Here is a 26,384-nt window from a genome sequence, read left to right on the forward strand (position 1 = left end):
CTTTCCACAATAAGGAAAGTAGAACCCTTTTGCCTGTAAGACTGCAGAATTATTTGGCCTGGGTCTGTTTTGGGCATTCTTCCTCATCAACTGATGATCGGTCTCTGCTGGGCCTCCTCTAAGTCCTGTCCCGGCTGTATCTAAAATTGGCCCATGCCAGCCTGACCATTTCTCTGACTCAGGGCTGACTTACGAGTTATACAGAAATCCCAGTCTCTGGGTATTTCAAACTTAAAGTTTGAAATTTAAAGTCAAGTTTCTTCATCAACTTTATTTCTACACTTCTAGTTATTTCTGTTCCTACTTACATATGCAAATGTCAGAATGTGCTGCTCATTTAATTCTGTAGATGTCTGTAAATTTCTGTGACTGTCGATTTTAACACTCATTTTATTTTGTTCTGCCGCTATAGGGAAAGGGCTTATACACACACCCAACACTGACAGGAAGAGTATAGTACTCCTCTGGGCACCACCTAGTGCAGTTTTTCTTCTCTTTCTATCACTTATACATCCTTGACTTAAGGCTACTTCTTGTCATATTCTTACCTGCACTTTCATCATTAATTAAAAAATGAACTAAAGAACCATGTGCTTACTTCTCTATTGGGGTTTTGATGGGTACATGGGTACAAATGGGTACATGATGCCTGCTTGTATGCGGTTTGTATACATAACACCTAACTTCTTCGCAGGCTGCTTAAAACAAGAAAAAAGAAAAAAATGGAAAAGAGCATGTATAGCCCAGGAAGCACTCGACCCTGAGGATGGATGCTGAGTATTAATGAGAGTATAGGACCTACTTTAGTCACCATTCTTTAAAATACAAAGGATGTGTAGAATCCCGAGTCAACAAGAAGAGCTATTATGATAGAAATGTTTTATGGGCACTTCTGGAGCAGAGCGCATTATTAAAAGGGCAGGTTTGTTGAACTTGAAGGAAGAATGGCTATAGTGATAACCCAATTAATGTCGTGAAAAGCGTAGATTATTTTTAGAAGAGGAAGCTCTCCATGCCTTCTTTCTGAGATCAGAGATGATGAAAGGATGTAACATAGGGGCTGTTTCAGCTGAACACACAGATTCGCATCCCCACCTTAACCAGCCCGGGGGAAAAACACAGGACTATGTTTACTGGTGGCCATTGTGGAATCTTTATTTCTGGAAATCTCTGAGAAGGGATTTGAAAGCTTTGGATAAGTACTTTTATTTATACCTTCCTGAAGGTAATCAAATGATTCCTTAAGTTTCCTTCCAGTTCTTATTCTATGATACAAACATAATTTTAAAATTATTTTCATTAATAGCTGAGGGAAAAATTTACTGCCAACTAGTAAATCCTAGGAGGGTCTTCTCATGTTTTGAGGCAATAAGAAGTTAATGTTGTAAAAAAGTTTACTTGTTATAGTTGTTAGTGCCGTTGAGTCAATTCTGACTCCTAGTGACCGTGTGGACAGCAGAGTGGAACCCTGCCTGGTCTTTCTGCACCATCCTCTTACCTTCTGGCATTATATCAGAGAATGCTCCGCTGCTATTCATGGCCAATTTTTCCGGAAGTGGGTGGCCAGGTCCTTCTTCCTGGTCTGTCTTGGTCTGGAAGCTCTGCTGAAACCTTGGGTGACCCTGTTGGTATTTGAAATACCAGTGGCCCAACAACGAAAAAACAAACAACCCAATTAAAAAGTAGGCAGAGGATCTGAACGGACATTTTTCCAAAGAAGATATACAGATGGCTAACAGGCACATGAAAAGATGCTCACCATCACTAATCATTAGGAAAACGCAAATCAAAACCACAATGAGATACTGCCTCACACTTATCAGAATGGCTATTATTAAAAAGACAAAAAATAACAAATGTTGGAGAGGATGTGGAGAAAAGGGAACTTTTGTACACTGCTGGTGGGAATGTAAACTGGTGCAGCCACTATGGAAAACAGTATGGAGATCCCTCAAAAAATTAAAAATAGATCTACCATATGATCTGGCTATTCCACTTCTGAGTATTTATCCAAAGAACACGAAAACACTAATTCAAAAAGATATTTGCCCCTCTATGTTCACTGTAGCATTATTCACAATAGCCAAGACTTGGAAACAACCTAACTGCCCATCAATAGATGAATGGATAAAAAAAGATGTGGTTTATAAATATGCCGGAACTATTCAGCCATTAAAAAAAGGTGAAATCGTGCCATTTGAGACGAGATGAATGGACCTTGAGGGCATTATGCTAAGTGAAGTAAGTCAGATGGAGAAAGCCAAATACCATACGATTTCACTCACATGTGGAAGAAAAAACAACAACAATGACAACAAACAAATACACAGATACAGAGAACAGATTGGCGATTACTGGAGGGGAAGGGGAGAGGGGAGAGTGAGTGTGGTAAAGGGGCACATACCATGACGAATAGCAAGTAGACTTTTGGTGGTAAACATGCTGTAGACTAGACAGAAGTCGAAATATAATGATGTACATCCCAAGTTTATATAATGTTACAAACCAATGTTATCTCAATTCAAAAATAAAAATAAAAAAAGAAATATCAGTGGCATAGCTTTTGGCATCACAGCAACATGCAGCCACCACAGTATGAAAACCAACAGGTGGGTGGTGCGGTTCCCTGACTGGGAAACAAACTCAGGCCTTGGCTGTGAAAGCGCTGAATCTTAACCACCGGACCACCAGGGCTGGCTGAAAAGATTTACCAGCCTTGAAAACCTCTCTTAAGACAGCTTTTAGTCCCAGATTGCATAGTTCTTTCGTATTTTTCGATATGTACTTTAAAACATTTTTCCTTGTTCATTATTGTCTTTCAATTATTTACTATTTATTTGTAAACTTTTATTACATGCCATAGGTTATATTTTATCCATCAGAGGCCAGCACAAATATTTAAAAAAGATCTAACTTTTTTTAAAAGTTAATTTTATTGTTTGAATTATCACACAGTAAAATTGACCTTTTTTGGCGTACAGTTCTGTGAATTTTTTAACATATGTGTAGATTCATATAACCACCCCCACAGTCAGGATACCCAGAGCTCTTAACATCAGACACCCTCCATCTTCTAAAAACTGTGTCACTGAGATCCATTCTCTAATGTAATTGCTAAATGAGTTTATATCCAGCAAAACACATAAAGGAATATATTTACTGGAAAAAAGTAAAGTAATATATGTTTATCCATAATAAGTAAAGTGCTTTATTCAAGATATTCTTAAAAGGCCCAAGTTGCTAAATTGGACCTATTGTGTCCAAAGTAATTTTATATAATTCCTTGTTATCACATCAGCTGTCATCATTAACAGATAATAACACACGCACATGCACATGTCAATATGAATACCAAGTTTTCATAATTTTGAAGACTTAGTATCTCACGGTTTTTCATTTTTTAAAATCTAATTTAAACTATGACATGAACTTAACAAGCAGATGATAAGCAAGAGCATTTTACTCATTCACCTGGTGTAGCATCTACCCTGATTGTGTTCTTATTTTATTCTTTCTTCAGAAGTTGCTTAGGACAGATTGCAGAAAGTAGGAATTCTAGCATAAGCCGTCAAAACAAAACAAACTCCTTATCATGCCAGATTTATGTATCCTAAACATGCTACTGTCCCGATAACAGAAATAGGCTTGAAGATTCTGCCATGTGTTTCTGGTTGAACTGGATGCAGTAAGAGGTGGTGGCGGCTCAGGCTGTGTGTGCCTCCTGAGCGGCGTCGGTCCTACGTGGGTCTCTCTCACAGGCACGAGCAGTCAGGTCTTTTAGCCAGGTCACCTTTGCCTGCCGGTTCGTAGATATACAGCATGATAATAATTTGCCATAAGCCCAGTTTGTATACACACAGAGAGATAATATAGGTAAGATAGCACTGATTGTTGGCTATCTTTTGCTACAGATAGATGAAAATATGTGCTTATAATTTTTAGATAGCTATGTTGAAAAAGTCAAGAATTTGTGCTACGCTAATCACAGTCAACACACTGAATAGAATTCTGTTAAACATGCCCCTTTCCTCCCATCTTTTCTTCAGAAATGGAGGCTATTATGAGACAGTAAGCATAATGGGGTTAAAAATACCTGGAAATTTAGTATGTGGTGTCAGAGAAGACACCACAATAGTCAAATGTAATGAGGTTGGATATTGTGTATTCTTCCAATTTGTCATTTCCTTTCAAAGCTATTATTTCCCTCTTACTGATAACCTCTCTTCAGTTAAAAAAAAATTACCATTAACGTTCGCTCACTTTTTGCAGGTTTTGAACAATTTTTTAATCCAACAAGCTATTTTACCTGACACAATAGATGTGGTCTTAGCCAATAATCTTCATTGTTAACAACATCCAATGGCTTTTTAACAATTATATGGCATCCATTGTGTTCCATTTTCTTTCCATGGCGGTAAATGCCCTCTAAAGCACTCCAACGAGTAAGGTACCCGAGGTATCACTTTCTTCAAGCTATGCTAGCTGTCTCTAATTCAATTATCCAACCCAAGACTTCCTTCAATGCTGCAAAATTGTCCTGATACTTCCCCATTTCTGATGTTAGCCTGAGCTGTTTGTGGTTGCTTGGATTGTAAAATGTTTCTTTGTCTATTTTGCTTATCTTTTAAAACCATTTTACTTGTCATTAAGAAATGGTTTCAGATTTTTTTTAAAAGATTTTATTTTTCCTTTTTCTCTCAAAGCCCCCTGGTACATAGTTGTATATTTTTAGTGAGTCCTTCTAGTTGTGGCATGTGGGACACCACCTCAGCATGGCTTGATGAGCGGTGCCATGTCCGCGCTCAGGATTCAAACTGGCCAAACCCCGCCACGTGGAGCGCGCAAACTTAACCACTTGGCCATGGGCCGGCTCCCGGATTTTTTTTAACCTTAGGAATGACTATATGAATTATAGGCAGTTGTCATTTGTATAAGCGTCAAGAAGATACGAGCAGCAGGGGAGAGGGGAGTATCAGCATCTCTACGAGTGAAGAAAGCCATGAAGTTACAGCTCAAACTCTGTACCACCCATGCCACTGCTGCTTATTGTTCACCATCTCCTGCCCCTTATTTCTAGGGTAAATCTTATTTGTGTCATTTGATTATTTACTTATTATCTCTAGAGAGTGGGTAGGTTAGTAGTCTCGGAACTCCAAATACACTCAAAATGCAATAAAGGTCAGAAGCTAGAGAGGATTAAACCCCTCCATGTGTTATAGTGATTGTTATATTTACCTTCTGAAAACACACCCAGCTTTACCCCACAGTTTCATCCTAGAAAAAAGTAGAAATGATATTGGACATATTATCAGAGAGTCAGTATGTAGTTCTTTGCCACTAACTAACCATGAATCATTTCTTCTCTTAGAAGTGAAAATTTGGAGTTAGTTTGTGATAGTTTTTTATTTCTTTCTCTCTGAATTTTTTTTTTTAAGATTTTATTTTTTTCCTTTTTCTCCCCAAAGCCCCCCAGTACATAGTTGTATATTCTACGTTGTGGGTCCTTCCAGTTGTGGCATGTGGGACGCTGCCTCAGCGTGGTTTGATGAGCAGTGCCATGTCCGTGCCCAGGATTCGAACCAACGAAACACTGGGCCGCCTGCAGCGGAGCGCACGGACTTAACCACTCGGCCACGGGGCCAGCCCCTCTCTGAATTTTTAGGAACGGAAATCACAGATGCCAAAATACCCCTCACAGGTTTGATTCTATAGTGACTGAAATGATGAGTCATTTAGCAGATGTGATTTTGCCTTTTTTTTTTAATCCCTCAAGGTTGATGGTTGTAACTCTCAATCTGTCTACACCACTTTTAAGGTTTTGAACAGTAGGACCCTGGCATACCCACCACAATCAACCTGCATTGTGACTCATTGACCTAGCAAAGGACCAAACAGTAGTTCTTCATGGACTATGTTAGCTGGAAATGCACTAATTGTAACATTAATTTTGGTGAACGTAACGGTTACACTATAGGATGCTCAGCAGATATTGGTGCTGCTCAAACAAGCATGGTTCAAAGATGTATTTCACGGTCATAGGCCATCCTCTGACTCTAAAAGACAATGCAGGAGAACCTAGTGTTTATTAAGGAAGACCACTGAGGAAGGAAGACCAGGCTGCATCTATCTGAGATAACCCGTGAGAGGTGCCAGTCTCTGCCCTTTGAAAGATCACTGCTCAGGAAGTCAGCTAACCTGTTCTTGAGGTTATCTCTGTACACCTATCTGTTCATCTCCACTTCATAGAGCTAACACGCTTCTTTTCTCCCCCACGTGTCAGAGGCATTTGTCAGATGGCACCTTGGACATTCAGTAGAACAGGGAGTAGATAAGCTGATGAAAAAACTGGGGCTTTCAGAAGAGATCAACAGCTTGTCTATTTATCAGACTTATTTAATTTTCACTGATCAGATTGAGGCATACAAAAACATGATCAGAAAAAGGCCTGGGAGCGGGGAGGGGGCAGCGTCTGGTATGACTGGCTCATCAGTAAAGGAACTCCAATAAAAAAAGTGAAAAAGAGAAAAGGAAGGAAAAAATGGAAATTTCAGTTCAACTAACCCAACTAATTTTTTCCCCAGAAGAATAGTGGGTTTAAATACATGAACTATATTTAGTACAGATTAATTAATTAATATTATAAATACAGATTCAGTGGAAGCTTGAAACACTATGAGGACGAAAGAAATGGTGAGCATTATACTTAGTTACATATAAATACTAGCTGAAGGTAAAGCTTCTTATTGATGGAGGGACCACAGTTCATGGAGCTTTGTTTTCTTCTGTGAATTAGAAAGTGTTAATTCAGCTATAGCAGTTCATGCTTGGTTTTGTTCCTTCCTTCAGCAAATGCTTGCTGAGCACCCACAGTCAGCTAGAAGCTGTGGGGCTGTGTTGCAGCACAATCCATGGGGGTACCTGGAGACAAAAGCCTGTCAGTCACGGTCCCGGCAAGGAATAGATGGTGCACTCAAGCACGGCAATCGAGGAGAATTTAATGAAGGGAGTTTTTATTAATGTATTGGAAGGGGTAAGGGAACCCACGAGGAATGGTGAAGCACCATGGATTAGCAATATTGGGGAGCCGTTGCCACCCCTACACCTGAAGGGATAAAGGGAAGGAGAAGTTACTGGATCCCAGGGCAAGCTGTAGCTATGGTTGTGGCTGCAGCCCTAGGACAGAGCCCCCTGACAGGAGCTGTGGCCTTCAGGAGAGGAATGCTGACATATCACATCCCAGCAGGAAGGGACTGGGCAGCACCCTCTGACTTCCTGCTGGTGACTGTCATGGGTTAAACGCAACTCCAAATCAGAGAACAAGGGAGCCCACTGACATAATCCATGAAGGCCAGCATCCCAGTGTACAGAGCTGGATGGAGGATAGAGGGTGGTTCTAGAGGGGCAGGCAGCACACGCGGTACATTGACCCTGAGATATGCATGCAAAGAAAGATAACCACAGAATAAGGCAACAACACAAAAGATGTCACAAGATAAATGATATGTGGTGTAGATAATAAGTCCTGGGTGAGGGTGTGGCATAACTCAGGGAAGACTCCTGTAAAGAAACGAATCCTTCTGTGGTTGGGTCTTTAAGAAGGGGTAAGGATTAGGTCAGCACAAAGGAATGTGGAGGACAGTCTAGTTGTGGGGGCACGGGGGAACAGTGACAACAAAGACATGGAAATAAGAACAAATATGGCATGACCGAGAGACTATACCCAACTGGCTGAAAAGGTAAATGCCACAATGAAAATGTCAAGGACTTTCAGGGAGAATGGTGACCCACTTCCATTTATGAGTTTTTTCCGTATTTTTACTGAGTGCCTGCTGTATGCCTTGTAGTCTGTAAACCTTTTGGAGAGAAGAGGACATTGAAGACAGGCTATCTGGCCCCAAGAACCTTTCACTTCCGTTTGCCATTCACAAGAAGCAGTGAAATAGTTAGTGACAAAATAGACAAAATGCCAAAGTGAATGGTCCTTGGAGTTCAAAAAAGGAGTAGTACAGAATGTGCAACTCCTGAAGTGTGCTCAGTCATTTTTTTATTCATTCTACAGACATTTTTGGAACGTCTACCATGTGCCAGGCACTAGCTGGTAAAGATGTAATTCCTTGGGGTGATCCAGTTCCAGAAGTCAACAAAGGAGAGTTTGGCTCAGACTGAACCTCACCTAGTTTAGACAAGAACTAAATGAAGCAGGCTTTTCCAAAGTGTACCCTAATGAATCCACAACAGGCCCTCACTAAATAGGTGTTGACCAAATGAATGAGATAAGTAATTAAAATGAGGAAGTGTTACAAATTTGCATGATGTTTGGGAACAATGCATAAGATGGTGATTAATGTTGATTTCCAGAACTTAATGATAGTGTGTGTGGACCCACAATGGAGGCAGGACCTGGCCTGTGTTGCTCACTGACGTCATCCCAGCTCCTAGCAGAGGGCCCAGAACGGAGCTGGAGCACATCTATGTCTGCCGAAGCAGTGCTGGGATGAGTGAAGAAATGACTGTGCATTTGAATCAAGGGTTTTTACAGTAAGGTTGCTTGGGGTGGTGGTCCCTGCCCACCCTTGGGCGGATGTAGTTGCCGTCACAGTACATTAAGTAGCCTTTCAGATTTTTAATGAGTGCTTATTTTAAGTGCATCTTAGCTTTCCCTCACTTTAATTTCTTGTGAGTCCCAGATGACTGCTGCTTAAATTGCTCTAAATATAAGTGGGGGCGGGTCGTGTCCTGCATCACCTTCAACAGGCAGCGCATGAGGGCATCACGGGAGGCGGCAGAGCTGCTGTCTCCACCGGCGCCCGGGTGTGCGTACCTGTGGGCGGCCTCAGTGCACTCGCACGGTCACCTTTGTTCCTTTCTTTGAGAGCTCTCCCTTTTTTTCCTACCACCATTAAAGTCACATGAAGTCATTCTGAAGTGCTTCCCGTAAACACCAAGCGAGAAGTACAGCCGTGAGAGAAATTATTTACCTGTGTGGAGTAGGTTATTTTTTTAATTTGTAATCTGAGTGACATTCATTTTAGAGAAGAGAGTATCGGGGTGTGCCCCCCCAGGCTCTATTTACTCAACGTGGAGTGTGGCTTTTTTTTCCCCATAGGGTAGCTTTAACCCCACTGGCTTATTAATTATGACACCTGAGGATAAACTTCTATTTACTGGCTTTTAAACATTGCATTTTCTATTTGGCATTGGACACAAATAGAGATCTAAGTTCAAACTGAATTTATGGCTTATAGAAACTGAAAATCAGATAAGATTAATATTGTCCACTGACGATGGATATGTGGTCATGTTAACTTTAAAGCGGGCAGGCCTCCTTGTAGCATGAATTACATTCACACAAGCAGAGTTCTGCCCTGGTCGGCTCTCCGTTGAACAATCCTGCCTCTGTGAGGATGGGACGGGAGCACTGAGGCTGGCAGGTGGCTATGAGATCTGGGAACACCCACTGCAGTCCGACTGTGGGCGAGGTGCTCTGTGCACCAAATTCTTGTGTTTGTATTTAGAAAGAAACAAAAAATGGTCGTCAGGGCTGCGGGCGCCCTGCTGACCTGAAGATGGAGTTTGTGACAAGGAGGTTTTCAGAATCTTGTGGCTGAGATAAGACAAATTCTTTTCACTTGAACAAAAGATTATTTCTGTTGGGAACCCTCACCCATATGCTTTGAGAAAGACAGATATAAAAGAGGTGAAGGAAGTCTGAAACACACGGAGGAGAAAATGCTTTACGCGTGTGCTAGGAATGCCATTATGCATATGCTCCTTTCAGTGCCGAGCATTCATTCCAATTTGTGAAATTCTTTTCTTGTTTTAAAGATTCCCCCCTGCTAAATATACCTAGATATCAATATGTAGATGTCTCTGTCAGCATTCAGTTTCTAATTGTATATGTAATATTCTAAGCAAGTGTTTTACTGTAGATTGTTAAATTAAACTGGCACATTTAATTTTTCCCACATGATTACTGTGGATGCCATATGAAAATAAAAACAAATGTTTTGAACATAATTGATACCACTCCAGTATTCCAATTTGTGAAAAAAACATTGTTTTTCTTTCTTCTTTCTTCCTTTTTTATTGCTGAGGAAGACTTGCCCTGAGCTAACATCTGTTGCCAACCTTCCTTTTTTTGTATGTGAGCTGCCCAGGAGCATGGCCACTGACTGACAAGTGGTGTAGGTCGGCGCCTGGGAACAGAACCCAGGCTGCCAAAGCAGAGCACGCTGAACTTAACCACTAGGCCACCGGGGCTGGCCCTGTTTTTCTTTTGAAGGTTTGTACAGAGATCATCTCAGAAGTATGAGACATGGAATCTCAGCTGAGAAGTATAATTTGAGAAATTGTAATTAATAAATAATAAAGTTAACTTTTTATTACTTATCATCTTTATCAATAAGTAAGAAACAAAGATGGTATACTTTTTAGACTATTATTGGGTAAGCCCTAAGTATATTAGCAAATAAGCAAAGAAAGAAAGAAAGAAAGAAAAAAAAGTTAGCTTGGTCATGTGATTTCAACCTTTTTAATGGATACTATGTAACAAACTCAAATAAAAAGTTTAAAATAACTATTTAAAAACTCACGTCTGATTTTATGTCTGGTTGGGCAAGGCAAGGTTGCCGTGGTGACTGGACACAGTAGTGGCTCACCACAGTGGAAGGTTGTTTCTTGCTCACGTGAGAGTCCTGATGATGGACCGATTGGTCACTGGCTCTTCTCCGTGTGCTCATTCAGGGTGCCAGGTTGACAGAGGCTCTGCCATCTTCAGATTGTGGCTTCTATAATCACCATGATTCTCTCTATCCCAGCCAGCTAGAAGGGAGAAAGAGTACAGGGGAGTGAGAGGACGAGAGTGTGCTGGACTAGGCTGAGTGACACACGTGACTGTTCCCATTGCACTGGCTTGGGCACATGGCTACCTGACTTAGCTCTGCGCCTGTGAAGAAGCGGGTACAGATTTTGGTGAATGGTCAATAGCCCATGCCACAGTCTAGCACCCTCCCAGCCTAGCAAAGTGTGTGATTCATAGTGAGCCCTCCATTAACATTTGCTGAATTGAGCACGTGTATACAGTAGCCCCCCCCTTACTGCAGGGGAGACACATATCATACATTCCAAGACCCCCAGTGGATGTGAAACCAGGCATAGTACTGAACCCTATATATCTTATGTTTTTTCCTATACATGCATACCTATGATAAAGTCTAATTTATAAATTAGGCACAGTAAGAGATTAACAATAATAACTAATACTAAAATAGAACAATTATAATAATACATTGTAATAAAGTTACTGTAGATCTTAGCAACCTCAGCATGATTCTTTTCCTTTCTTTATTAAGTCGAGAATTTCACCTTTTCACTTAAAGGAAGCACTTTACGGCTTCTCTTTGGCATATCCGAAATGCCAGCATCACTACTCTTGTGCTTTGGGGCCATTATTAAGAGAAATAAGGGTGACTTGGACACAAGCACTGTGATACCTCGACAGTGGGTCTCATAACCGCGACAGCCAAGTGATTAACAGGCGGGTATCGTGTACAGCGTGGACCTGCTGAACAAAGGCGTGATTCATATCCCAGCAGGATGGATGGGGAAGGTGCGAGATTCATCACACTACTCAGAACTGGGGACAATTTAAAACTTAAGAATTGTTCATTTCTAGAATTTACCATTTAATATTTTCAGACAGAGGTTGACCACGGGTAAATGGAACCACAGAAAGCAGAACTGCACATTTTGTAATACCTTCCAAACGTGTATATGTTTTATAATGTAGCAATAGCATAGTCATGATATTTCTTATTTTGCTACTGTAACTTGGAAATTTATAATTTATTTGGGTAGTAACATATCTCAATTTGTCACAAGAAATTAAAGATACAGCAATGTGACAAGATAAAATAACTTGTCATTAACTAAGAAATATTTTTCTATGGTTCCACAAACATACAATGTTGCAATTTAATTTTTAAGGCTTATCCCTAAAGGTGGACATATCTTTGCTTTTATACATACGATATAAGGAACATGTTGTGCACATTGACAGTGATTCGGTTGAAGTAATTTCTTACGATAAATTTCTAGAAGTAAAAATTTTGGATCAAAAGGAATAAACGATTGCATGATTTTTGCAAAGCATTTACAGTATTGACAGAAAGGAGTACAGAGCTCAGGGAGGCTGCTCCCTCACTGACCTGAATGGTGTTGAAACATGTTTTACTGCCTGGAATATTCAAAATGGTATCATTGTTTTAATCTATATTTCTTTGATTGTTAATAACATTGTCTTACTACTTTTTCCATCTTTTGGGAGGTAGTTCTTCCTATTTAGATATGATGATGTTGAGTGCTATCATTAAACCTACTAATTAGGAATGAAATTCACTTTAAAGATTTCAGGAAAATATAAATCTAGGGCTCTTCAGTCTGGGGTCTGGGGACTCTTAAGAGTCCAGAGATGGCCTTCAAGTAACAGTGACACTCCTGGAATTGTGGGCAAGATGCTGTGAATAGGCACTTATATACATTTTTACAGAGTACATAAGTTTTTTTTTTATCAGATTCTTCTCCTGGTTTCATTCTACTTCCTTTCTGTGAGCAACATAAGAATTTGCGTCTTTCAGAAACAGAAAAATATGTTAACTTTGGGCTTAATTTCACTCTTGGACTTTAGTTTCCATTGGGTGCTAGTGATACATCAGAGGTGCCTGATTTCTGGGTTTAAAAAGCATAATTAATTAAATTTTAGCGAAGTTCAGTGGAAGCTTTCCCTTTTAATTTTATGTTATTAAGATTCTATGACTCACAAGTATTGACTGTATGTGACTAATATTTCTAAGCTTTAGGAACTTTGGACAAAGCTCCAACAATAATGTGTTGTTATTTTTGAAAGATAGTTCAAATATCAGAAGACACAGAAAAAAGCAGTGGGAAAAATAAAAACAGTCGCACCAGTGAGAGAAAGCCCTGGGTTCATGGTAAGTTTTAGAAGTGAACCAAATTATAGCTGGAGGCAAAAGTCAAGAAGAGGCAGAGACATAGTGACACAAGAGAGAGATGAACATTTTTGGTCCTACGCTTATGATAAGTTAGGCAGTAAGTGACTGTGCAGTGATTTCATCTCCAAGGAGACAGACAGCCCACTGGAATGCAAACTCTGTGGTGGCAGAATCTTACCTGATCATTGATGTATTCGCAGTGCTTAGAACAGTATCCATTATTGGTGGCCATTTAATGACTACTTATTGAAAAAGATTAGTAAGCCAAATAAATTCCAAGTGGCAAAACACACACCTTAAATTCTCATTGGAAAGAAGGCAAAAGAAAAATGATGCAAGATGGTACAGTGACCATTGATTGATTGATTGATTGATTCTACAAATGTTTTGGGTCCTGACTGTGTGTAAGGCACTCGGCTAGGGACCACAGAGCCTACAAATGGCTCACAGTCTTAAGTTTGGTGGCTGCACCAACAGGAGCTTTGGAAGGGAAGGGGAAATTTCACCCACCACAATCTCCAACTCCATCTTTCCTTCAAATAAGTACTCTCTGAAAAGGAAAATAGAAAATGGATGGGTTTTTAAAATTAATTTTAAAATAAAGAATGAATAAAAGCATCTTTAGAAAATGTTGCTCTTTTATGGATTTTAAAAATATATCATATTTTAAAATTTATATATATAAATTTATATAAATATAAATACTATATAAATATATAATTAAAAATATGCAATCTTTTAAAAATATAAAAATAAAAAATACAGTTTACATAAAAAGAAACTAGTTATTATTCTATATATATTCTTATATATATTCTTATATATATAATCTTATATATATTCTTATTATAAATAAGAATTCAAGATAAGTCCCTTCTACTCGACACCAGTTGCTCCTCCTATACAGAATTCTGGAACTGCCATTGTGTAAGACAAAGAAAACAATGATATGGATAATTATTAGACAAGGTAGGCAACGTTAGGGGCCCTAAGCAATGTATAGGTAAAATATTATGAGGGTTTGGAAGAAGGAATGGTCACCGCTTCTATTAGTCAGCGTCTTTGGTTGCAAACCATGGAAAGCAGCAGTGGCTAATTTTACAAAGGAGTTCACTGGAAAGGTATGGAGCTCTTCATAAAATCGAAAGATAGATCAAAGAAACTAAAACTGGCAAGGACTGGAGCAGAGCAGCTACAGGCATCCAGAAGCAGAAACAATGGATGGATGCTTCAGGGCATGAACGAGCTCCAGCCCTTTCCACGCTTGCATCCTCAGAATCAAATTGCAGAGAGAGAGCTAGAAGGGGGGCTGGAGCGAGTCCAAGAGGGAGCACTTCTGATTGGCCTAATGAATGTCACATGTCCGTCCTCTCACCAGGAAGGGTGGGGCATTTTGACTTATAGTCTTATCAAGATTGCATTCATCTCCAGAGTAAAATTGATGTAATCCTTCTAGAAGAATGGTAAATGAATGATGCCAGGCAAGAAAAAAGCCACAGGTGTACACAAGACTTATTGATCTTGGGGTAGGGGAGTCCAAGAAGTCTTCGCGAAAGAGTTGGCACTGGAATAAAGCCTTAAAAAACGTCAACAGCAGCTGAATACGTAGGGACGGGGAGCAGCGTTGGGTTTGGAGGCAAAAGAGCACGTAAAAACAGAGGGACAGAGGCTGGAGCAGAAAACAGACCTGTCCTACAGAGGTATATTGGGAAGACAGAATGGTTCCATGTGGACAGAGAATGGTGTAAGGATATATCATGAAGAGTCATGAATGCCAGCTGAAGGAGTGTGGATTTTATTCTGGAAGCAGTGGATGGAACGAACTTTTTTAAATGGGATATGTAGCTGGATATTGGAATTAGCTATGTACTTTTTTTTTTTTAAAGAAGGTCCCTCTGGTGACAGAGGATGGATGAGAGAAGAGATTGGATGCAGGAAAATCAATTAGGACATTATTGTAAAAGTTTGGTCTAGAATTATTAAGGAATTGAACTAGTATAATGGCTGTGGGAATGCAGTTGAGGAGATGGCACAAGAAACTTGTCAAGGTGGCATTTCACAACAGGGCCTGCTCTGACCAACACCCTGTGAAGTGACACTAAATGTGGGACTGAAGACTCAGTTATCAAAATCTATGAAATATTGTTCACAGAAATAGAACAGTGCAATTTAGCCACTGTTACTTTTCAAGTTCTTTATCAGTTAATCAAATATTCTTCATGATTAAAATAAAGCTATTTGAGAAAATTTCTAGATGCAGAAATATGATCTGTAACTTGAAACTTCAAAGTTAAGGGAATCAATTCAAATAATATGTATCCATCTTCCACTAAAAACAAGAGGAAAGGGGCCAGCCCCGTGGCCGAGTGGTTAAGTGCATGCGCTCCGCTTCAGCGGCCCAGGGTTTCGCTGGTTCAAATCCTGGGCGTGGACATGGCACCGATCATCAGGCCATGCTGAGGTGGCATCCCACATGCCACAGCTAGAAGGACCCACAACTAAAAATATACAACTATGTACTGGAGGGATTTAGGAGAAAAAGGAAAAATTTTTTAAAAATCTAAAATAAACAACAGGAAAGATATTACAGGGGAGGGGCAGCATATTTTTCTGGAAAAGGTCATACAGTAAACATTTTGGCTTTGTGGGCAGCACAGTTTCTGTTTTAAGGACTCAATGCTGGGAGAAAGCAGCTAAGAACAATATTTAAATGAATGAATGTGGCTATATTCCAGTACAACATTATTTATGGACACTGAAATTTGAATTTCATATAATTTTCTCATGCTATAAAATCTTCTTTTGAGGTTTTCCTACCATTGAAAAATGTAAAACACATTCTTAGCTCCCAGGTGTAAACAAACAGGCAGTGGATTGGATTCCACACTTGCTAATAGTGTCACTGGCCATACCAAGCTTTAGAGATCAAGACCAACATTTCCTTCATGAGTCAACAGCAATACGAACGCATTCGGAAAGTAGTAGTTGAACCATAAAAGGGAAAATATAAGGACCAATTAATATCTCAATAATTGATTCTGTTCTACTTGTTTTTGTTTCAAATGAATGGAGTTTCCCTTACGGCTTTCTTTCGTAATGTAGCATGCTGTTAACATTTGTTAAAAGACAGATTAGGCTAAAGTCACAGAGGCATTCCAAATCACAATGGTTTGGACAAGACAAAATTTTATTTCTCAAGTGTCAGATTGAGTACAAGCAGTGTAAGGCTCAAAGGGAGGCTTGGTGACGTTAGAGACACAGGCTGCTTCTATTTTTTGCTCTATCATCCTCAACACACAGCTTTCAACTCACAGTCTAGGACGGCTGCTCCAGCACCTACCATCACATTTGCATCCCAGCTAGTGGGGAGGGGAAAAGGAAGAGAAGGCCACACTCCTTGCCTCTAAGTGCATAACCTAGAAGTCATAAATATTACTTCTGTTCACATTCCATTGGCCAGAACTTAGTGACATACATACAGCTAACTACAGGGGGAGTGAAAGTTGAGAAATAGAATCTTTATCTGCGAAGCTATGTATCCAACTAAAATTGGGAGTTCTGTTCTTACAGGAAGATGGGGAGAAGAGAATTGTAGAAATATTGGAAGATAGCAGGAAGTCTCTGCCAAATGTTGTTGCATATAGCTAATCAGTTTCTATATTCTATACAGAGATCATTTTATTTTATTTTTGCTGAGGAAGATTCACCCTGAGCTAACCTCTGTGCCAATCTTCCTCTATTTTGCATGTGGGTCGCAGCCATAGCATGGCTGCCTTTGAGCTGTGTAGGTCTGTGCCTGGGAACTGAACCTGGGCTGCTGAAGCAGAGCACACCGAACTTAGCCACCAGACCACCAGGCCAGCTCCTGGAGAGAGAGAGCATTTTAGTGATTCAATCGGGGAAGGGAGTCATTCTAAATATTTTTAGTGATTAACTTAAACCCTAAAAATACGAGTCACTTATTCTGATGATAGCTTCTCTTCCAGGCTTCTTACCTTAGTAGCTTCCATAAAATCATACATTTATTCAACGAGTTTTCTCCTTTTTTTTTTTTTTTTTTTTTTTTTGAGGAATATTAGCCCTAAGCTAACATCTGCTGCCAATCCTCCTCTCTTTGCTGAGGAAGACTGGCCCTGAGCTAACATCCATGCCCATCTTCCTCCACTTTATATATGGGACGCCTACCACAGCATGGCGTGCCAAGCGGTGCCATGTCTGCACCCTGGATCTGAACTGGCGAACCCCCGGCGCCAAAGCGGAACATGCAAACTTAACCACTGTGCCACCGGGCAGGCCTCTCAACAAGTATTTTTGAGCACTGGTTGTGCCAGGCATCGTTCTAGGCAGATAAACACCCTCATTTCCTACACTACTAACAATTTATTCCAACATACTTCTCTGCTGAAGACGTTGTCTTAAAACGTAGTAAAGGCTGCTAGAATCCTGGGGAAGGAGAGTTGGGAGCCACGGCTGCCAGAACACAAAGCGAGGGGGGCCGCCAGCCCTTCAGAATCTCCATCCGCCCTGCAGTTCACCCCCAGCAGACAGGACTGCAAACGTCAGCCTGTTTACTAGCAAGCAAACGGAGTTTCAAGGGAAGTCCTCTAGCTCCCGCTTCCAAAAGATGGCCGTCCTTGCGCCTGTCCTTCCTGGGACTTCTAGGCCACTCCTGGTGTGGGGACTCGAACAGATATTAGCACCACCTTTCTCTCAACCCTCCCACCGGGGAGATGATAGCAGATCCCGAAATAAGAGCCTACCTGCACGTGTCACTGTCTTTCCCAGGTTGTATAAAGACAGAAAAGCGAGTGGGCAAACACTGAGCGCTCCACCTGGCCTGACTTCAGAATGCTTGTGATTAAGATATTCTGCTTATTGTGAGCCGAAGGTCTAGGCCTGCCTTGCCCCACGTCCACAGCAGCGCTGATTCTCAGCTGCCTGCGCGCATCCTCCTACACGTCCTTAGGGCGCTGGAACAGCAGGGCCTCGCTAAATGCTTCTTAGACCAGAAGAGCATGAAAAGCAGCAGCGAAGGGCTCCTGAAAGCATTTACATTGATGAGTAATATGTATCGACAGTACATTTTTCCTTCTCTTGCTAGAAAGTGAAAGCCTTTGTGCGCGGCTTTCCGCTGCAGCACAGAGGGTAACTGAGGCGGTGGCGGCGGCCTGGCCCGCAGCAGGAGCCGCCTGAAATTAACGGCGCGGGGCGGGCGGGGGCGGCGCGCGGTCCTCACTGCTCGGCCACTCCCTTGTATTTTAACTGGCTAGAATTCAAGGGGCACGGAGCGGGCGGGGAAGGGTAGTGTGGTCGTGCAAAGTAGAAAGAACAAGAAGCATTCGTCTGGGGTTCAGTCACCTGTTAGGTGGTTGGAGAGGATGCCACAGATTAAAAGAAAGAAAGAGATCCCTTTAGTTTCTATAGCATGAACGAGAGTAAATAAGTACCAATAACAGCTAACACTTGCTGGGCCCCTGATATGTGCCAGACAGTTCTACGTGCGTCTCATTCTCTTGTTTGATTCCTGCACTCCCTCTCTGTGGTGGGCGCTCTCATTGCTTCCATTTTACAGCTATGGAACTGAGGCTGGGGGAGGTGAGGCCATGAAGCAGCAGGCCCCGTATTCTGTCATCTCCAGAGCTAGCGTGTCATCCACTATGCACACTGCCTTCTGGATAGCTGAATCCCTGGTTGTCATTTTCCTCTGATTTACGTCTCAGGTTTTGCTCAGGTGACGGGCATAGATTTGCATTTCCTAATGGATGAGGGAATGAAGTTAAATCACAAACAAGAGAATGCTTGAAAAGTATGATGTTCAAACAGCTGCAAAGAGTTTGTGCCTTTTCCCTGACCGCCTGCTAACACATTTCTTGCTGTCGGGAAGGAATTACAGCATAACGTTACTAGATTCTATATGAAGCAATTTATTATTTTTTGAGAAGTGATAATGGCCTTGTTTTCATCTTAAGAATTGAGAGTGGCAACAGCCTGACGGCACCGTCAGAAGCACACACTCAGCAAGATTCCCTAAACGGTTCTTTCCTCTCCAGTCCTGACCCAGTAACCTCTGGGCTATTCTGTTCCCCAGAATCTCCTGTATAGCGCCCCAAAGAGTGTGCTGATGCCTGCAACATCCTTTTAGGATGTGAAGACCTATAGACAAATGGCTCCTGGGGCCAGGGAACGTATCAAAACGTAATCCTTACTCATAACAGAATTGAGTTTGGTGTGAACCCAGCAATCAGGGAATGAAAGGTGAGTGCATTAACCTGCCATGTTATCTGTATGGGAGTTTTATATCTTAAATGGAACAGACATCCCTGCAAAACAATAGTGGACCGAGATTAATGAGTTACAGGTGACCCTCAGACACGGGAAGGTTGACTTTGGATAAGCACCCGCAAAGGTCAAGTGCTTATCTGAATTAACCACAAGTCTTGGATCTGGGGTAAAAATAAAGGATGAGAAATACCCCAGGGAGAGGCTTTCTTCAACCTGAGTTTTGTGTTCTTTCTTACCTTCTGCTCAGTTCTGCCTTGGATTGGACCAGCCCTTTTCTTGTGTGTTTCCACACGTCTCAGGACTGCACCAAACCTCAGCATCGTGGAAACAGTACAAAAACCCAGAGCAATGCTTTTCAAATTTCTAGGGTTTCAGGATGTGTTGCAGACCAATTATTGTTGCTAACATAAGAACTGAGTCTTTTCAACAGAGGCTTTACAAGGACTGGCTGGAATCTTTACAACTGTGGTCCCTTGTGCCTAGTCCTGACCTGAGGATTTGCATTTGTCTCATTGTACAGTGCAAATATGTGGAAGTAACGGTAACTTCCTGTGTTTATTACTCTCGTCCTTGGGTCAGTTTTAATATTTCCATTTAAGACAGAATAATTAATCCCCAGAGCAGTGCTGTATTCTTCATTTATTGAAAAACACACTTGACCCCTCCCTCCATTAATTAAGCGGAGTTGTACAGCTACCCAGTGTATCCCCCACAGAGCGTATCTGCTGGGCTCTATCTTAGGACCCTGCCAGGAAGGGGAGTAGACTAGGAGAGGCCTGTGGGGGCAGGGGCAGACCCAGCTCAGGCTGGAGGAGAAGTTCAGTGTGCAAAGCGGAGTGTTTGTGTGGGAAGGTGGGCTCATACTCCCCTGATACAGAACACCAGGGTGTCTCCACTGCTGGATGGAGTCCTGGCCCAAGTGTGTTGTCAGTAACTGAGAGATGTAAAGAGACAACGCTCCTGCACCCCACCCCTGCCGGAACTTGGAAATGAGGGAAGTAAGATGCCTACTGAGAGCAAACTTTAAAAACAACGTGGACTAAAATAGAGCATAGATAAGCAAGGTTTTCTTACGCCCTAGAAGGGTCCTAAGAAACCTGAGCAAATACATTAACACATGCAAAGAAAGAATGTGTTAATCAGAAGGGGGTCAGTGAGCCCTGGGAGGTGGGAAAAGGAGAGTCCCTGAGGCAAAAGCTTGCTGTACTGTCCAAGCTTTGCCCCTGGAAGGCCAGGCCTGCCAACGTCTTTTCAGAGCGGGATAAGCCTCACCAGAACACATACTTACACAAATCGGTGTGGAGTGCCTGCAACGTGTCAGGCTCCGGGAGAAGGTGCACAGTGTGGAGATGCTGCTTGAGGCAAAAGACTGACCTGAGCCAGGTACATTCTGGAAGGAGAGCACATTAACATAAGGAAGGAAACTAGACCAAGGACTCTTGGTCTGAGGAGGAAGTAACTGTGGGTCAGAGAGGCAAAGATGCGAAGGTACATGGGCAGGAGGTGTGAGGAGGGTGCTTTGAACAGGGGCAGTGTTTGCTCAGGGCGCCAGGCTGGAAAGATGTTGGCTTGCAGCATATTTGAGGGATGGAAGGAAGGCCAGTATGGCTGGACCCACAGGGGTTTTAGATAATAGATAATATTTATTGAGTACTTAGTAGGTGCCAGACACTGTTGAAAGCAGTTTATTCTTCTAATTTTCATCACAATCTCATGAAATAAACACTATCTTTATTCCTAGTTTACTGAGGAGGAAACTATGGCGCAATACCAGGGAGTGGCCTGAGCTCGGAAGTGGAGGAAGGGGCTCTGACCTCGGGAGCGTGGCTGCAGAGCCCAGGCTCTTCTCCGCGCCTCTCCTGCGTGCTGAAGCAGCCCAGCCATGGAGGGCTAGTAGGTTAAGGGTTTTGTCTTCTTCCGAGAACAGTGGCCAGTTTTAGAGGAGTGACCTGGACAAATGTGTGCTTTGAAAAAGTCATTCTGGCTGCAATGTGATTAGCTACCATTTTTCTAAAATCTGATTATGATTTTGCTTCCTGCGTAAGTCTGCAGAGAAAGAAGGACTGCACAGATCATATGAACTTCAAGAATTTTCTCACCAGACAGCCACTTCTTACTATAAATTAACGTACTGGATTTTGAGCATGATATGGCTTTTCAGAGTTCTTGATAGCAGGGGGAAATTTTGTCGCTCGTGTGATTCTTGAGTATTCTAGTTCCTACAATGGTTATTTCTCAATAAAATGCAACAAAATGGTCCCCCGGTTTGATGTATCAGGCTCATGAGATAGGTTAGGCAGTCTGCCCTAGAAAGATGGATTTACTTCCTGAAACTATGAAGTTTCTGATTCACAATACTAAGGATCAGGCTTTGTCTAAACCACAGTAAATTCACCAAAGTAATGACTTTGCTTATGGCTGCTCAGGAGGGAGCTGGCTGCCTTTTCCTACCCACAACACTCAACATTGCTGGTGCTGCGGGCAACAGCCACAAGTCCTTCTCCACCCCCTCCCCCCCCACTTCTTTCTCCTCCTCCTCCTTTCAAGCTATTCAGAAACCTAGGCAGATAGGTGGTATTAGGAATACCTGTATCAGAGCCTTTTGATGGGAACCAGCAAGAACAATGCAGGGTCTCAGGCCTTAAGGGATTGTGACATTAAACAGGGAAATAAGAGAGAAACCCACTTAACATAACTGGGGAGCCAGCTGGAACCTGGATCTTGGTTTCACAATAGGGGCCCAGGGCAAGAGCCATTCAGGCTGGAGATATAAATCTGGACAACAGTGTAGAGATGGTATTTAAAGCTGTGTGGCGGATGAGATTCTCTAGGAATTGAAGTAGTTGGAGAAAAGAAGAGGTCAGAAGCCTGTGCCCTGGGGCATTCCAGCTCTTAGAGGCAGGGAGATGAAGAGGCACCAGCAGAGGAGATTGACAAAGAAGTAGCTGAAGAAGTAGGAAGAAACTCTGTGGAGCAGGGTGTCCTGGAAGGCAAGTTAAAAGTGTTTCAATGGGGGAGAAAGTGATCAGCTACATAAAATGTGTAAAGTACAATTAAGACGAGGACTGAGAATTGATGGATTTGGCAATGTGGAGGTCCTTGGTGATCTTCATAGGAGCAGGTGCAGGTTTGTGGGGCGGCAGGGGTGATTGGATTGAGTTCAAGAGAGAATGGGAGGAGAGAAATTACCAGTGAGCATAAACAATTTCTTTGAGGAGTTTTATTGTTAAGAGTGCAGAGAAAATGGAACAGTAGTTGGAGGGAGATGTGGTGTCAAAAGATTCTTGGTTTTATTTTTGATGAAAAAAACAAGAGCATGTTTATATGTTATGGCAATGGTCAGGAAAAGGAAGAAAATAGATGATGCCAGAGGGAGCGAGAGAATTGCTAGAGAAATATCCTTATGGCATTGAGAGAGGATGGGATCTAGTGCACAAGTCGGGGGACTGGTCTTGTCTGGGAGCCCCAGTAATCCATCCAGAGTCACGGAAAGAAAGGTGGGTACACAGGCTCTGATGCTGGTAGGTGGGGAGATGTGGTGGTGGGACATGTAGAAGATCTTTCTGGGTGTTTGTTTTCTTGGTGAAATGGGAAGCAAATGAATGATGATGAGTGAGCAGATTGTGGAGGGTTGAGGAGAGAGGAGAAGGGGTGAAAGAGTTATTGATGAGAACAGGAGAGGGAATGGACCAGGACAATGGATAATAGCTGGGCAGCATTATTGGTCTACAAGAGGTTATGACGACCAGGAATTTAGAATGAGACCAGCCAGCGTGGTTGTGTGTTTTCCTCCAGCATGTTCAGTTGCAAGGATGCTGGCATAGAAAAGGCAGAAAGTTGGATTAATCAGGGGTGAGATCTTACCAGTACAATGCAGTCAAAGAGGAGCAAGGAGGATGAGGGTACCTGCAAGAGAATAATAATAATGATAGACCATGAAATTTAATCAGGATGAGGAGGAAGAAAGTAAGGACTCAGTGTGTGAGGACACAAAGTGGTAGGATCATAGATTGTAAGTCCCAGTGGCATAGAAAAATCTGTGCTCCAAATGGCATTTGTGGCCTTTGCCCTACTAAATCTCTCAAACTTTTGAAGTTCACATTTCTTTAAGTGTTGATGGAGATAATAGTAACATCTTTATTTTTTTCATGGAGAGGGGGCTACTCTGTTGGAGCAGTTATTGCTGGGAAACAGCCAGCTTCAGTGGTTGTTGACGAGAGAGGACAGGGACCATGTTGGCTCCTCACCAAGGACAATGACTGGTGTGGGGTGGCAGGTCTCAGAGTCTCCAGTCTTTTGAGTTTTATATTCCTGAGGTTGTAGGAAGAGGTGTTTAGACTCCAAGTGACACACACACACACACACACACACACACACACATGTGCCTATGCATCCCACTTGTACATTTCTCTTCTTTACCAGGAATTAGGATAGTGCCCCATGCCAGGTGTGTGGTCTGTCAATGATTCTTCAACCATTTTGGGAGAATAAGAGGAAGGCCACAAAGAGTCCATGATAGAAAAGGAGAGGAAAAGCCTTTCAAAGACAATGTTTTACCTTAGAATTTCATTTATGGATGATATCAAAAATGCCATTGTGGGAAATATGTAGTAGAAACTTGATAAACATGTCTTTAGGGAAGATGGCTATAAAAATGCTGACAGACGTCTTTGTGCAGCCATCACAAGATAGGTAGTTACCTGCATCTTATCCTCGGAATTCTCATGTTTACAGATTACGTCAGCTTCCTGTTGTCTGCCCTCTGGTCTCAGCCAAGGCTTACTTGGTAATTTAGACTTTTAAATCAGAAATAGGCCTTTTGGATCATCCAGGCCAATCCTTTCATTGTACAGACACTAGAACTGAAAGCTAGCGAGAAGAAATCTGTGTTCCTCTCTTCTTCGGTGATGTGGGCATCACGGCTTGGCCTCTACCTGTAATGAAAGAGTCCCCTTCTTCCATGCTTCTGTTGGAGACTTGTTCCTTGTCTTGGCTGCCGTTGTCCTGTATTAAAAGTACCGTTTGCCCTCAGGGTGAAACGCCCTCCCCATGACCCAGGAAGCACAAGGTCACTACTTCCCACACCATTATACAGAGGATGGAATAAGAAGTTTTTGGGGTTTTTGCAAATTGGATACAAACCTTATTCACGAGAATGATCAGGGACTAGGGATGAAAGGGGAACCAGCTTTCATCTCTCTGAGAATACGTTTTATATGAGATATAAAAATAACAATAGAGAACTATGTTGGAAGAGTTTGGGTTTTGGAGTCAGATGATAACGATACTACTCAGTAGGTACTGAGTGCTTTAGTCTATGCCCGGCGCTGTCCCCCTCGCATCCTGGTGCCACTGATTACTAGCAGTGGGATCTTGGGCAAGTTATCTAATTTCTTTGAACTTTATTTTTTCTAACAAAAATAAAAGAATACTGGGGCATGCCCAGTGGCGTAGTGGTTAAGTTCGTGTGCTCCACTTTGGCAGCATGGGGTTCATAGGTTCAGAACCTGGGCGCAGACCTACACACAGCTCATCAGGCCATGCTGTGGCGGCAGCCCCCATACAAAAAATAGAGGAAGACTGGCACAGATGGTAGCTCAGGGACAATCTTCCTCACCAAATAAATAAATAAAAGAATACTAGAGCCTTTTTTGCAAAGTTACTTTTGCAAAATATTAAATTTGATATGATATAAAAGTGTCTGGCATATAACAAGTGCTCGATAAATGTTAATTTGTTCTTTCTAAAACCCTTCCCCTCAAGGTTCCTGAGGTTTAAAAATACTTTTCCAGATTGTGAGCTGTTCAAAAATTTCAACAGCAAGGGGAGAATGGTTACGATTAAAGCCATTTGATATTGTGTATTCAATTTTGTCATGTAACGAACGTGATATGAACAGCCAAGATCTTTGTCCTGAAGGGAATTTCAATATTCAGCAAAGTGGGGCTGATTTAATAGCCATTAATTCTGAGGGTATATTCAAGTTCAAAGTCCATCTGTTTTAAAATGTAAATTGCTCTTTTTATGTATTTTGTATTGGAATTTCGGAACAAACGCTGTCACTTTCTTTTTCTTTGCATGGGATTGCAGGCGCCTTTATTATCGCGGAGCCCTATTGTTGTGATACCTCACACAGGAAATGCACACTCTGATATTAGGCACCAAATTGCTGAAATATCCCGTGTTTCCTATTCATTAAAGCCCTAAAGCACGATGTGCAAATTCTCGTCCTTTAATTACACACCTCAGGGATGTGCACGCCAAAAGAAGGAGCCAGTCAGACAAAAAGCCGGGTCTTTGCCAAAAAAACCCAGCCCCCTAAACTGGTAAACATTTATTTTCAGCTGGGAAATCTGCTATTAATTCATATAGTGACTTTCCCAGCTAAAATAATGAGCCAAGCCAAGTGAACCAAATGTTCGCAGTGAGCAAACATGAACAGTGGGGCATCAGCCCATCTCTCATTTGCATGTGGTTTCCTCAGCAGCTCAGGAACATTCGTGCGTTTCTGTTTTGTACATTTTTACCTGGGTACGTACCCGTGTTTATCCTTCTAGTGTCTGAATTTTCAAACAGCTTACAGACTCCACTGTAGAGAGGTGTTTTAAGAATTAAAAAAAGAGAAAAATCGCCAAACCAAATTACATATTAGGGCTTAAGAGCAAAGTCTCCCCACCAGCTTCACTGACTTTCCTATTTTATTGAAGGCCTTAAAAGATCAGAATTAGCAAAAACATGAGAATTTAAGGGAAATGCCATTTCGGAATTTTTTTTTCAAAAGTTAACAAAAATTCTAAACTTATAAACAAAAAAGTTTATTGTTCTATAAAGCAAACTAGGAATTAGAATACATCACAAAAGGTTTTTTAAGTGTTCAAGGAGTCTTTTTTCATTTCCACTTAACTGGAAAGCTGTAGCAAGTGGAAAATTAGAAAAGAAATAGCTGGCCACAGGCACCAGATGCATATGACAAGGGAGAGTATTATTTACACTTCCTTTTTGAGGTCTGAATACTCACAAAATGCACTCAGATTCTAGAACAGAAAGTTGCCCTACGTGTATAAAACTTAAAATAAAAAGTAGTTTGTGTGG

At 41.7% G+C, this 26,384-nt stretch overlaps 1 long non-coding RNA gene across 1 annotated transcript in view; it reads left to right on the forward strand.

The window, feature by feature from the left end:
- The window catches only part of LOC138920596 (uncharacterized), a 114,106-nt gene that overhangs the window by 11,443 nt on the left and 76,279 nt on the right, over positions 1-26,384 (forward strand). The gene's annotated exons all lie outside the window — the stretch shown is intronic.

The sequence above is a fragment of the Equus caballus genome, chromosome 24 (assembly GCF_041296265.1).
Source record: "Equus caballus isolate H_3958 breed thoroughbred chromosome 24, TB-T2T, whole genome shotgun sequence".
Taxonomy (NCBI): Eukaryota; Metazoa; Chordata; class Mammalia; order Perissodactyla; family Equidae; genus Equus; species Equus caballus.